We start from the raw sequence: 12,684 nt of genomic DNA, 5'->3' as shown, positions 1-12,684 counted from the left end.
TCTGTCTCTATGAATTTGACTACTCTAGGTACATCATATAAGTAGAATCATACAATATTTGTCCTTCTGTGGTTGGCTTATTTCATTTAGCATAATGTCTTTAAGGTTCATCTAAGTTGTAGTATGTGTCAGAATTTCTTTTTAAGACTGAATATTTTATTGTATATATATTATATATAAATACACCACATTTTGTTTATTCATCTATTAATGGACACTTGGGTTGCTTTCACCTTTTGGCTATTGTGAATCATACTGCTATGAACATGGGTATACAAGTATCTCTTTGAGTCCCTGCTTTCAGTTCTTTTGTGCCCAGAAGTGAAATTGCTAGTCCCATGGTGTGATGATTAGTTTTAGGTGTCAACTCATCTGGACTAAGGAATAACTAGAGAACAGGTGAAGCATTATTTTTTTGGTGTTTCTGTGAGTGTGTTTCCAGAGAATATTGGCATGTGAGTGTGAGTGGACTAAGTGGGGAAGATTTGCCCTCAATGTGGGCAGGCACCATCTAATCAGCTGGGAGCCAGGATAGAACAGAAATAGCAGAAAGATCTTTCTCACTCTTGAAGGTGGGATACACTCTTCTCTTGCCCTTAGACATCAGCACTCCAGGCTCTTTATCCTTTGGACTCCAGCAGCCCCCTGGGTTCTCATGCCTTCAGACTTGAATGGGGCCATGCTACTGGCATTCCAAGGTCTCCAATTTGCAGAAAGCCTGTTGTGGGACTTATCAGCCTCCATAATCACATGAACCAATTCCCTTAATAAATCCCCTCTTGTATCTTTCTCTCTCTAGATAGCCTATTAGTTCTGTCTCTGTGGAGAATCCTGAATAATATACATGGTAATTCTATGTTTGGTTTGTTGAGAAACTGTCATACTCTTTTTGACAGTGGTTGCACCATTTTACATTCCTACAGCAATGCACAAGAGTTCCCATTTCTCCATCTCCTTGCCAACATTTGTTATTTTCTGTTTTTTATAATAGCCATCCTAAGGGGTGTGAAATGATATTTCATTGTGGTTTTGATTTGTATTTCTCTAATGGTTAGTGATGTTGTACATCTTTTCATATGTTTACTGGTCATTTGTATAACTTCTTTGAAGTTCAAGTTCTTTGCCCATTTTTAAATCAGGTTGGTTTTTTTTGTTGTTGTTGAGTCATAGCAGTTCCTTATATATTCTGGATATTAGTTGCTTATCACATATATGATTTGAAAATATTTTCTCCCATTCTGTGGGTTGCCTTTTCACTCCGCTGATAGTGTCCTTTGATATACAAAAGTTTTTAATTTTGATGGAGTCCAACTCATATATGTTTAAATTGTTGCCTGTACTTTTGGTATCAGATACAAGAAATCTTTGCTAAATCTTGTTATGAAACTTTTCCCCCTATGTTTTCTTCTAAGAGTTTTATAGTTTTAGCTCTTATATTTAGGTCTTTGATCTAATTTGAATTTGAGTTAATTTTTGCATGGTGCAAGGTAAGGGTTCAACTTCATGTTTTTCTATGTGGACATGCAGTTTTCCCAGCACCATTTGTTGAAAAGACTTTCTTTTCCCCATTGGATGATCTTGGCACCCTTTCTGAGAATTATTTGACCATATATGTGAGGGTTTACTTCCAGAATCTTTATTATTCCATTAGTCTATATGTCTGTCTTTATGCCACATGGTTTTGATTACTGTAGCTTGTAGTTTTGAAATCAGGAAGTGAGAGACCACCAAGTTATTTTTAAATTTTTTTTTCAAAATTGTTTTGGTTCTTTGTGATTCCTTGAATTTCCATATGAATTTTAGGTTAATTTTTCTATTTCTGCAAAAATATAATTGAGATTTTATTTAATCATAGGGATTGCATTGAATTTGTAGATCACTTTGGGTAGTATTCACATCTTAACAATTTTAAGTCTTCCAACTCATTAATATGGGATGTCTTTCCATCTATTTGTGTTTTCTTTAGCTTCTTTCAGCAACATTTTGTAGTTTTCTGTGTACAAGTCTTTCACCTCTTTGGTTTTTTTCTAAGAATATTATTCTTTTCGATGCTACTGTAAATGGAATTGTTTTCTTAATTTCCTCTTCAGATTGTTTAATGTCAATATAGATACATAACTCATTTTTGTTTTTTTTTTTTTTTTTTTTGACACGGAGTCTTGCTCTGTCGCCCAGGCTGGAGTGCAGTGGCCGGATCTCAGCTCACTGCAAGCTCCGCCTCCCGGGTTCACGCCATTCTCCTGCCTCAGCCTCCCGAGTAGCTGGGACTACAGGCGCCCGCCACCTCGCCCGGCTAGTTTTTTTTTTTTGTATTTTTTAGTAGAGACGGGGTTTCACCGTGTTAGCCAGGATGGTCTCGATCTCCTGACCTCGTGATCCGCCCGTCTCGGCCTCCCAAAGTGCTGGGATTACAGGCTTGAGCCACCGCGCCCGGCCCATAACTCATTTTTGTGTGTTGATTTTGTATTCTGCAACTTTGCTGAATTTATTTACTAGTTCTAACAGTTTTTTGGGGGAAATATTTACAGTGTTCTACCTGTAAGATCATATCCTCTGCAAACAGAGAAAATATTACTTCTTCCTTTCCAATTTGGATGCCTTTTGTTTCTGTCTTTTGCCTAATTGTTCTGGCTAAAAGTTCCCATGCAGTGTTGAGTATTATTTATCTGAGAATATCTTAATTTGTCCCTCATTTCTGAAGGTCAGTTTTGCAAGATGTAGAATTATATGTTGACATTAAAAAAAAAAAATTCCTTTAGGATCATTGCAGACAGGAGGCAGGACTTGATTGCAGCTCTGGACAGAGCAGCATGCGGAGGCTTGCATTGTGAATTTTAGCTCCAGATTGACTGTAGGAACAAACCAGCAATCCCAAGAGGACCCACAGACCCTCTGAAAGAAGCAGAGTACTCCTGCAGGACAGGGAAGACACCCCAAATACTATGAGTTTCCCAACTGCGGAAATGGGAAAGGTAGACCCTCCTCTCCTGAAGACACACCCTCACTGGAGAGGCTGAAGGTCTGTTTGCAGAACTTTCCAGCTTTACCTGGAGCTGAGTCAAGTTAGAGAGCCGAGTGAAATACAGAGGTAGAGGAAGCAACAGAAAGGACCCGGGAGCTTGCTGGGACCCAGGCACCCCATTCCTGCCTGGCACCACAGGGATCCATCCGGAGGGTGGCCAGAGGAGCAGGGGGCGAAACTCCACAGGGAGAAGGAATTCTGTAGCTGAACTTTGTAACAATTTGAATGTGGCCAGAAGCCTCCTGGCCGGAACTCAGCAGAGGGAGTGAATTGGGCATGCACATTTCACAGGCAGGGAGAAGAATTAAAGCCCTTTTCTCTCTCAGCTGGGAGGTGGATAACCTTGAGCAAGTTTTCAGTCCCGTCTCACTCTATGCCTGGAAACAGACTCGGGGCTGTTGGTCAGGACACGGTGGGAATGAGACCTGCCCTTCAGTTTGTGTGGGAGGTGGGTGAGGCCTGTGACTGCTGGCTTTCCCCCACTTCCCTGACAACCTGCATGACTCAGCAGAGACAGCCATAATCCTCCTAGGTACACAACTCCAGTGACCTGGGAATCTCACCCCCATCCTCCACAGCAGCCTCAGCAAGACCCACCCAAGGAGAGTCTGAGTTCAGACATGCCCAGTCCCTCCCCCATCTGATGGTCCTTCCCTATCCACCCTGGTAGTGGAAGACAAAGGGCATATAATCTTGGGAGTTCTAGGGCCCCATACACCACCCCCTCTCCACGCTACTAAAGCTGATGCTTTCTGGAAAGCAACACCTCCTGGCAGGAGACCAACCAGCACAAAAATAGAGCATTAAATTACCAAAGCTAAAGACCTTCAAGGAGTCCATTGCACCCTCCGCCACCTCCACTGGAACAGGTGCTGGTATCTACAGCTGAGATACCCATAGTTCACATCACAGGACTCTGTGCAGAAACCCCCCGTACTAGCCTTGAGCCAGGTAGACTAGTTGGGTGGCTAGACCCAGAGGAAAGACAATAATCACTGCAGTTCAGCTCACAGGAAGCCACATCCATAGGAAAAGGGGGAGAGTACTACATCAAAGGAACACCCCGTGGGACAAAAGAATCTGAACAATAGCCTTCAGCCCTAGACCTTCCCTCTGACAGAGCCTACCCAAATGAGAAGGAACCAGAAAACCAACCCTGATAATATGACAAAACAAGGCTCTTCTATACTCCCCAAAAAGCACACTACACCAGCAATGCATCCAAACCAAGACAAAATACCTGGTTTACCTGAAAAAGAATTCAGGAGGTTAGTTACTAAGCTAAACAGGGAGGGACCAGAGAAAGGCAAAGCCCAATACAAGGAAGTTCAAAAAATGATACAAGAAGTGAAGGGAGAAATATTCATGGAAATAGATAGCTTAAATCACAATAAAAAACTCAGGAAACTTTGGACACACTTTTAGAAATGTGAAATTCTCTGGAAAGTTTCAGCAATAGAATTGAACAAGTAGAAGAAAGAAATTCAGAGCTTGAAGATGAGGTCTATGAATTAACCGAATCCAGCAAAGACAAAGAAAAAAGAATAAGGAAATATGAACAAAACCTCCAAGAAATCTGGGATTATGTTAAACAACCAAACTTAAGAATAATCAGTGTACCTAAGGAAGAAGAGAATTCTAAAAGCCTGGAAAACATATCTGGGGGAATAATCGAGGAAAACTTTCCTGGCCTTGCGAGAGACCTAGATGTCCAAATGCAAGAAGCACAAAGAACACCTGGGAGATTCATTGCAAAAAGATGTTCGCCTAGGCACTTTGTCATCAGGTTATCCAAACTTAAGACCAAGGAAAGAATCTTAAGAGCTGTGAGACAGAAGCACCAGGTAACCTATAAAGGAAAGCCTATCAGATTAGCAGCAGTTTTCTCAGCAGAAACCCTACAAGCAAGAAGGGATTGGGGACCTATCTTCAGCCTCCTCAAACAAAACAATTATGAGCCAAGAATTTTGTATCCAGAGAAACTAAGTGTCATATATGAAGGAAAGATAAAGTCATTTTCAGACAAACAAATGCTGAGAGAATTCACCATTATGAAACCATCACTACAAGAACTGCTAAAAGGATCTCTAAATCTTGAAACAAATCCTGGAAACACATAAAAACAGAACTTCTTTAAAGCATAAATCATAGAGGACCTATAAAACAAAAATGTAAGTTAAAAAGCAAAAACAACAAAAACCAAAGTACACAGGCAACAAAGAGCATGATGAAAGCAACAATACCTCACATTTCAATACTAACATTTGAATATAAATGGTCTAAATGCTCCACTTAAAAGATACAGAACTGCAGAATGAGTAAGAACTCACCAAACAGCTATATGCTGCCTTCAGGAGACTCACCTAACACATAAGGACTCACATAAACTTAAAGTAAAGGGGCAGAAAAAGGCATTTCATGCGAATGGACACCAAAAATGAGCAGGAGTAGCTATTCTTAGACAAAACAAACTTTAAAGCAACAACAGAGACAAAGAGGGATAGTATGTAATGGTAAAAGGCCTTTCCAACAGGAAAATATCATAATCCTAAACATATAGGCACCTAACACTGGAACTCCCAAATTAATAAAACAGTTACTAATAGACCTGAGAAATGAGATAGATAGCAACACAGTAATCGTGGGGGACTTCAATACTCCACTGACAGCCCTAGACAGGTCATCGAGACAGAACGTCAACAAAGAAAGAATGGATTTAAACTATATGTTAAAACAATTGGACTTAACAGATATATATAGAACATTTCATCCAACAACTGCATGATAAAACGTTCTATTCGACAGCGCATGGAACTTTCTCCAGGATAGACTATATGATAGGTCATAAAATGAGCTTCAATAAATTTAAGAAAATTGAAATTATATAAGCACTCTCTCAGACCACAATGGAATAAAACTGGAAATCAACTTCAAAGAGAACCTTCAAAACCATGCAAATACATGGAAATTAAATAACCTGGTCCTGAATGAGCATTGGGTCAAAAATGAAATCAAGATGGAAATTAAAAAAAATTCTTCAAACTGAATGAAAATAATGTCACAACTATCAAAACCTCTGGGATTCAGCAAAGGCAGTGCTAAGAGGAAAGTTCAGAACCCTAAACGCCTGCATCAGAAAGTCTGAGAAAGCACAAACAGACAATCTAAGGTCATACCTCAAGGAACTAGAGAAACAAGAACAAACCAAACCCAAACCCAGCAGAAGAAAGGAAATAACCAAAATCAGAGCAGAACTAAGTGAAATTGAAACAAACAAAAATACAAAAGGTAAATGAAATGAAAAAGCTGGTTCTTTGAAAGATAAATAAAATTGATAGACCATTAGCAAGATTAACCAAGTAAAGAAGAGAGAAAATCCAAATAAGCTCAGTAAGAAATGAAACGGGAAGTATTACAACTGACACCACAGAAATACAAAAGGTCATTCAAGGCTACTATGAATACCTTTATGCACATAAACTAGAAAACCTAGAAGAGATGGATAAATTCCTGGAAAATACAACCCTTCTAGTTTAAATCAGGAAGGATTAGATACCCTGAACAGACCCACAACAAGCAGTGAGATTGAAATGGTAATTGAGAAAATTACCAACAAAAAAAGTCCAGGACCAGACTAATTCACAGCAGACTTCTAGCAGACATTCAAAGAATTGGTATCAATCCTTTTGACACTATTTTACAAGACAGAGAAAGAAGGAACCCGCCCAAATTCATTCTATGAAGCCAGCATCATCCTAATACCAAAACCAGCAAAGGGCATAACCAAAAAAGACAATTACAGACCAATATTTTTGATGAACACGGATGCTAAAATCCTCAACAAAATACTAGCTAACCAGTTCTAATAACATATCAAAAAGATAGTCCACCATGATCAAGTAAGTTTTGTACCAGGGATGTAGGGATGGTTTTACATACACAAGTCAATAAATGTGATACACCACATAAACAGAATTAAAAATAAAAATCACATGATAATCACAATACATGCAGAAAAAGCATTTGACAAAACCCAGCATTCCTATATGATTAAAATGCTCAGTAAAATCGGCATACAAGGGACATACCTTAATGTAATAAAATCCATCTATGACAGACCCACAGCCAACATAATACTGAATGGGGAAAAGTTGAAACCATTCCCTCTGAGAACTAGAACGAGACAAAGATGCCCACTGTCACCACTCCTCTTCAACATAGTACTGCCAAAGCAATAAGACAAGAGAAAGAAATAAAGGGCATCCAAATTGGTAAAGAGGAAGTCAAACTGTCACTGTTTGCTGATGATATGATCATGTTAGATATGAGTTCTAAATTTCTTTTCAAAGAATTAATATGTATGTTCAATTCTTTGCCTTCTACTTTAAACTTAACTTCCTTGTAAAGCAACCTTTTTGGATTACCTACTCCACCCTGACTCATTCTGATCACCTGCTCCACCCTACATTCCAATCACCTGCTCCACCCTAACTCATTCCAATTACCTGCTACCTGCTCTGCCCTGACTCCCTCCAAAGCACTCACCCCGTCATTCTTTTTAGCCAATCGGAATCAGTTTAGCGTGTGTGGTCTAACCCTAGCCAATAGGGGAAAAACACAGCAGCAGGGGCCACATGCATCAGGGATAAGAACCCCTTCCCCTCCCTTGTCCAAGTGTGCACTCACCATTGTTCCATCTGTAGGGGCGCACCCTTCTATATAGAAGTAACTAGACTTGCTGAGAATTAAAAAGAAAATTTTATATTCGAGTGCTGTTTCTTTTGCGGCACCAAAACTTTATATATAACAATCATTTACCTTGAAAACCCTAAAGACTCCTCCAGAAAGCTCCTAGAACTGATAAAAGAATTCAGCAAAATTTCTGCATACAAAGTTAATGTACACAAATAAGTAGCTCTTCTATACACCAACAGCGACCAAGCAGAGAATCAAATCAAGAACTCAACCCCTTTTACAATAGTCACACACACACAAAAAAAACCCACTTAGGAATATACCTAACCAATGAGTCAAAAGACCGCTACAAGGAAAACTACAAACACTGCTGTAAGAAATCATATATGACACAAACAAATGGAAACACCTCCCATGCTCATGGATGGATAGAATTAATATTGTGAAAATGACCATACTGCCAAAAGCCATCTACAAATTCAATGCACTGTCCATCAGAATACCACCATCATTCTTCACAGAATTAGAAAAAACAATTCCCAAAATCATATGGAACCAAAAAAGAGCCCACATCACCAAAGCAAGACTAAGCAAAAAGGACAAATGTGGAGGCATCACACTAGCTGATTTCAAACTATACTATAAGGCCATAGTCACCAAAACAGTGTGGTACTGGTATAAAAATAGGCATGTAGACCAGTGGAGCAGAATAGAGAACCCAGAAATAAACCCAAATACTTAGAGCCAACTGATCTTCAACAAAGCAAACAAAAACATAAAGTGGGAAAAGGACACCTTTTTCAACAAATGGTGCTGGGGTAATTGGCTAGCCCCATGTAGGAGAATGACACTGGATCTTCATCTCTCACCTTATACAAAAATCAACTCAAGGTGGATTAAGGACTTAAACCTAAGACCTGAAACTATGAAAAGTCTAGAAGATAGCATTGGAAAAACCCTTCTAGACATTGGCTTCGGCAAGGATTTCATGACCAAGAACCCAAAAGCAAATGCAATAAAAAGATAAATAGCTGGGACCTAATTAAACTAAAGAGCTTTTGCACAGAAAAGGCCCAGTCAGCAGAGTAAACAGACAACCCACGGAGTGGGAGAAAAGCTTCACAATCTATACATGTGACAAAGGGCTAATATCCAGAATCTACAACAAACTGAAACAAATCAATAAGAAAAAAACACACACAATCCCATAAAAAAGTGGACTAAGGAGATGAATAGAAAATTCTCAAAAGAAGATATACAGATGGCCAACAAACATATGAAAAAATGCTCAACATCACTAATGATCAGGGAAATGCAAATCAAAACCACAATGCAATACCTCCTTACTCCTGCAAGAATGGCCATAATGAAAAAACAGTAGATGTCGGTGTGGATGTGGTAAACAGAGAAAACTTCTGCACTGCTGGTGGAAAGTAAACTACTACAGGCACTATGGAAAATAGTGTAGAGATTCCTTAAAGAACTAAAAGTAGAACTACCCTTTGATCCAGCAATCCCACTACTGGGTATCTACCCAGAGGAAAAGAAGTCATTATTCAAAAAAGATAACTTGCATATGTATGTTTATAGCAGCACAATTCACAATTGCAAAATCATGGAACCAACCGAAATGCCCAGCAATCAACAAGTGGATAAAGAAACTGTGGTATATATATACAATGGAATACTATGCAGCCATAAAAAGGGATGAATTAGCAGCATTTGCAGTGACCTGGATGAGATTGGAGAGTATTATTCTAAGTGAAGTAACTCAGGAATGGAAAACCAAACATCATATGTTCTCACTGATACGTGGGAGCGAAGCTATGAGGATGCAAAAGCATAAGAATGATACAATGGACTTTGGGGACTTGGGGGGAAGAGTGGAGGTGGGTGAGGGATGAAAGACTATAAATATAGTGCAGTGTATACTGCTTCGGTGACAGGTCACCAAAATCTCACAAATCACCATTAAAGAACTTACTCATGTAACCAAATACCACTTGAACTCCAATAACTTATGGAAAAATAAAATAACAATTAAAAAATTTCCTTTAAATATGGTATCTAATTCCTTCTGGCCTTCAAGGTTTTTGCTGAGAAATCCATTGATAATCTTAGTGAAGATCCATTGGACATGATGAGTTACTTTTCTCTTGCTGCTTTCAAGATTCTTGAGGGGGCCTTAGACTTTGTATTGTATTCCTTTACCTCTGATCTCTTGCCCCCGGTTTCTGTGAGTCTGTAGTCCCCCTGCAGTGTTCCATGTCTTTGGCTTTTGTTAGAATATAATGTGTCTTGGTATGTACTGCTTTGGGTTTATCCTACCTGGAGGTCATCAAGATTTTTGGATTTGTGAATCAATGCCTTTCCTCAAATTTGGGAAGTTTTCAGCCATTATTTTTTCAGATAGTTCCTCTGCTCCTTTCTTTATCCGTTCACCATCTGAGACTTCTGTAATGCATATATTGGTCAGCCTGATGGTATCCCATAGGTCTCTTAGTCTCTGTCCACTTTTCTTAATTATTATTATTATTATTAGGTCTTCAGATTAAATAATTTCAAAGGACTTATCTTCAAGTTCACTGATTCTTTCTTCTTCCTGTTTGAATCTACTGTTGAATCCCTCTAGGAGTTTTTCAATTCAGATACTGTATTTTCAGCTCCAGAATTTCTGTTTGGTTCCTTTTTATAGTTTCTCTTTGTTAATATTCTCTTTTGTTTATGTATTGTTTTTCCGATTTCCTTTAGTTCTTTGAGTTTTCATTTAGCTCTTTGAGCATATTTAAGACATTTTGTCTTTGTCTAGTACTTCTGATGCTTGTGTTTCTTCAGGGACAGTTTCCGACAGTTTATTTTCTTCCTTTGAATGGGCCATATTTTCCTGTTTCTTTGCATGGTTTGTTATTTTTTTGTTCTTTTTAAAAATTGGTCATTCAAAAAAACAGCCACCTCTGCTAGTCATTACAAGTAGGTTCTGTGCCAGGGAAGACCTTCACTCATTAGCAGGGCACGCTGTCAGCTTGGGATCAGCCCCATGTGAGGTCTTAAGGTCTTCTTAGGCCTTTTCTGGCTATGCATTTTGCCTTGGCCTGGGTATCTGTTGTTGTTGTTGTTTTCCAGTTCCCTTGAATGCATGACTGCTTACAAATGTCTCAGTTTCCTAAAGAGTCTCACCCCTGCTTCTCTGAGGGTGGACTTAGATGTTCTATTGTGTTCCTCTACCTCTGACCTCTTGCTCCAGGTATCTGTGAGTTGTAGGCCGCCTGCAGTGTTCATGAGTAGTGCTCACCATTTCCTGTGGCTTTTTCTGAACCTGAGTATCCAGCCATGCTGCTTTTCCCTGTCTGACCTCCGAATTAGGTAAAACAGAGACCAGTACCTCAGGCAGCCCCTTGACAGGTTAGAATGTTGCAAATAAAGTCCACTCTCCTCGCTCTGGGGTTCTAAGGAGGGAATTGGCAGCAGGGCTGCTGCTTCCCCAGGTGTGCCAGGAGGGAAGGATAGGGTACAGGCAAGTAAAAATGTTACAAAATTTCTTAGCGTTTTGACTGTGTCTTTTTCTTGATTAGGTGTTTGCTTGGTTGCTATAGAACTTTGAGTATTTTTCAGACTTCCTATAAAGTTATTGTGTAGCCAGTCTGTAATACTGTAATTTTTTTTAACAGCTTATAACACAACTTTTATTAGAAAAGTTATACATAACATAGCATCAACTATTTCCAAGAACATTTTTTTTTTTTTTGAGAGGAATCTTGCTCTGCTACCCAGGCTGGAGTGCAGTGGCGCGATCTCGGTTCACTGCAAGCTCCGCCTCCCGGGTTCACGCCATTCTCCTGCCTCAGCCTCCCGAGTAGCTGGAACTACAGACACCGCCACCTCGCCCGCCTGGCTAATTTTTTGTATTTTTTAGTAGAGACGGGGTTTCACCGTGTTGGCCAGGATGGTCTTGATCTCCTGACCTCGTGATCCACCCGCCTCGGCCTCCCAAAGTTCTGGGATTACAGGCATGAGCCACCGTGCCCGGCAATCCAAGAACAATATTGAACCCGATAAGCAAAAAAACCAGACTAACAAAATGTGTAACAAGAAACCAATGACCTTTCTAAAATCAAACATTCAATTATCTACAATGTCTTTTTACAAATGGGGAAAACTCCATGGTTTACAGGCATAGAATATTGAAAATAAATCTGCAATAGCAATTTTTTACAATTAAACTCTCAAGAAACTGAATCATTAAAACAGTAATGAGTTCACAAATTTAAAACATTTTGCATAATTTTAAATTGTTAGGTATACACTGAAGTCTGAATTTCAAAAGTGATTGTTTCCCCATGAAAGTGTCAACACTTAAGCCAGAACTTTCAGTGTTAATTTTGCCCTAAAAATTTAAGAAATATTCTGATAATCATAATAGTCACATGATTTCTGATGCTGTCTGGTCTGTTAATATAGACCTTTATTTGGATGTGTTTTTCTTCAGTTAAGTTATAGGAAACTGGATATAGGATTTCGTTGCAAAGCTATTAAAGTTCCAAACACAGGAGTGTGCAGCACTGGAAAAGGAGATCAGTACTAAAACTTATAATAAATATCAGAGAAGCCATTAGTTTTTACAGCATTGTCTGCTTAAAGGTTAAGTTGACCTGGTGTATAATTTCCCATCAGTCTGTCCTTGTAGTAGGCAGGGCAATTTCTATTTTCATGATCTGAATACTCAGATATATCCAAACATCTTTTTAAAACTTTGATTTATAACTCCTAGAAAGTTATGTTTTTTGATAGTCACTGTACTCTAATCAGGCCTATATTTCTGCTCATTTTGGAGCCTCATTAAAATGACAGATTTTGAGATAGCCGAGTTCATCAGAAAGACTTAAATGGAATGATTGACAAAATAGAACACTTTAAACCAAGTCAGTCCTATCTTTTTGTAGCTGAAGGGTATCAGTCACAACACAATT

General features: G+C 39.0%; 1 protein-coding gene across 3 annotated transcripts in view; it reads left to right on the top strand.

Moving 5' to 3' along the window:
* LOC144338705 (embryonic stem cell-related gene protein-like) overlaps positions 1 to 12,684 on the top strand; it is a 34,571-nt gene that overhangs the window by 4,788 nt on the left and 17,099 nt on the right. The window lies entirely within an intron of this gene.

Source organism: Macaca mulatta, chromosome X (assembly GCF_049350105.2).
Source record: "Macaca mulatta isolate MMU2019108-1 chromosome X, T2T-MMU8v2.0, whole genome shotgun sequence".
NCBI lineage: Eukaryota > Metazoa > Chordata > Mammalia > Primates > Cercopithecidae > Macaca > Macaca mulatta.
This window is presented reverse-complemented; position numbering and strand designations above follow the sequence as displayed.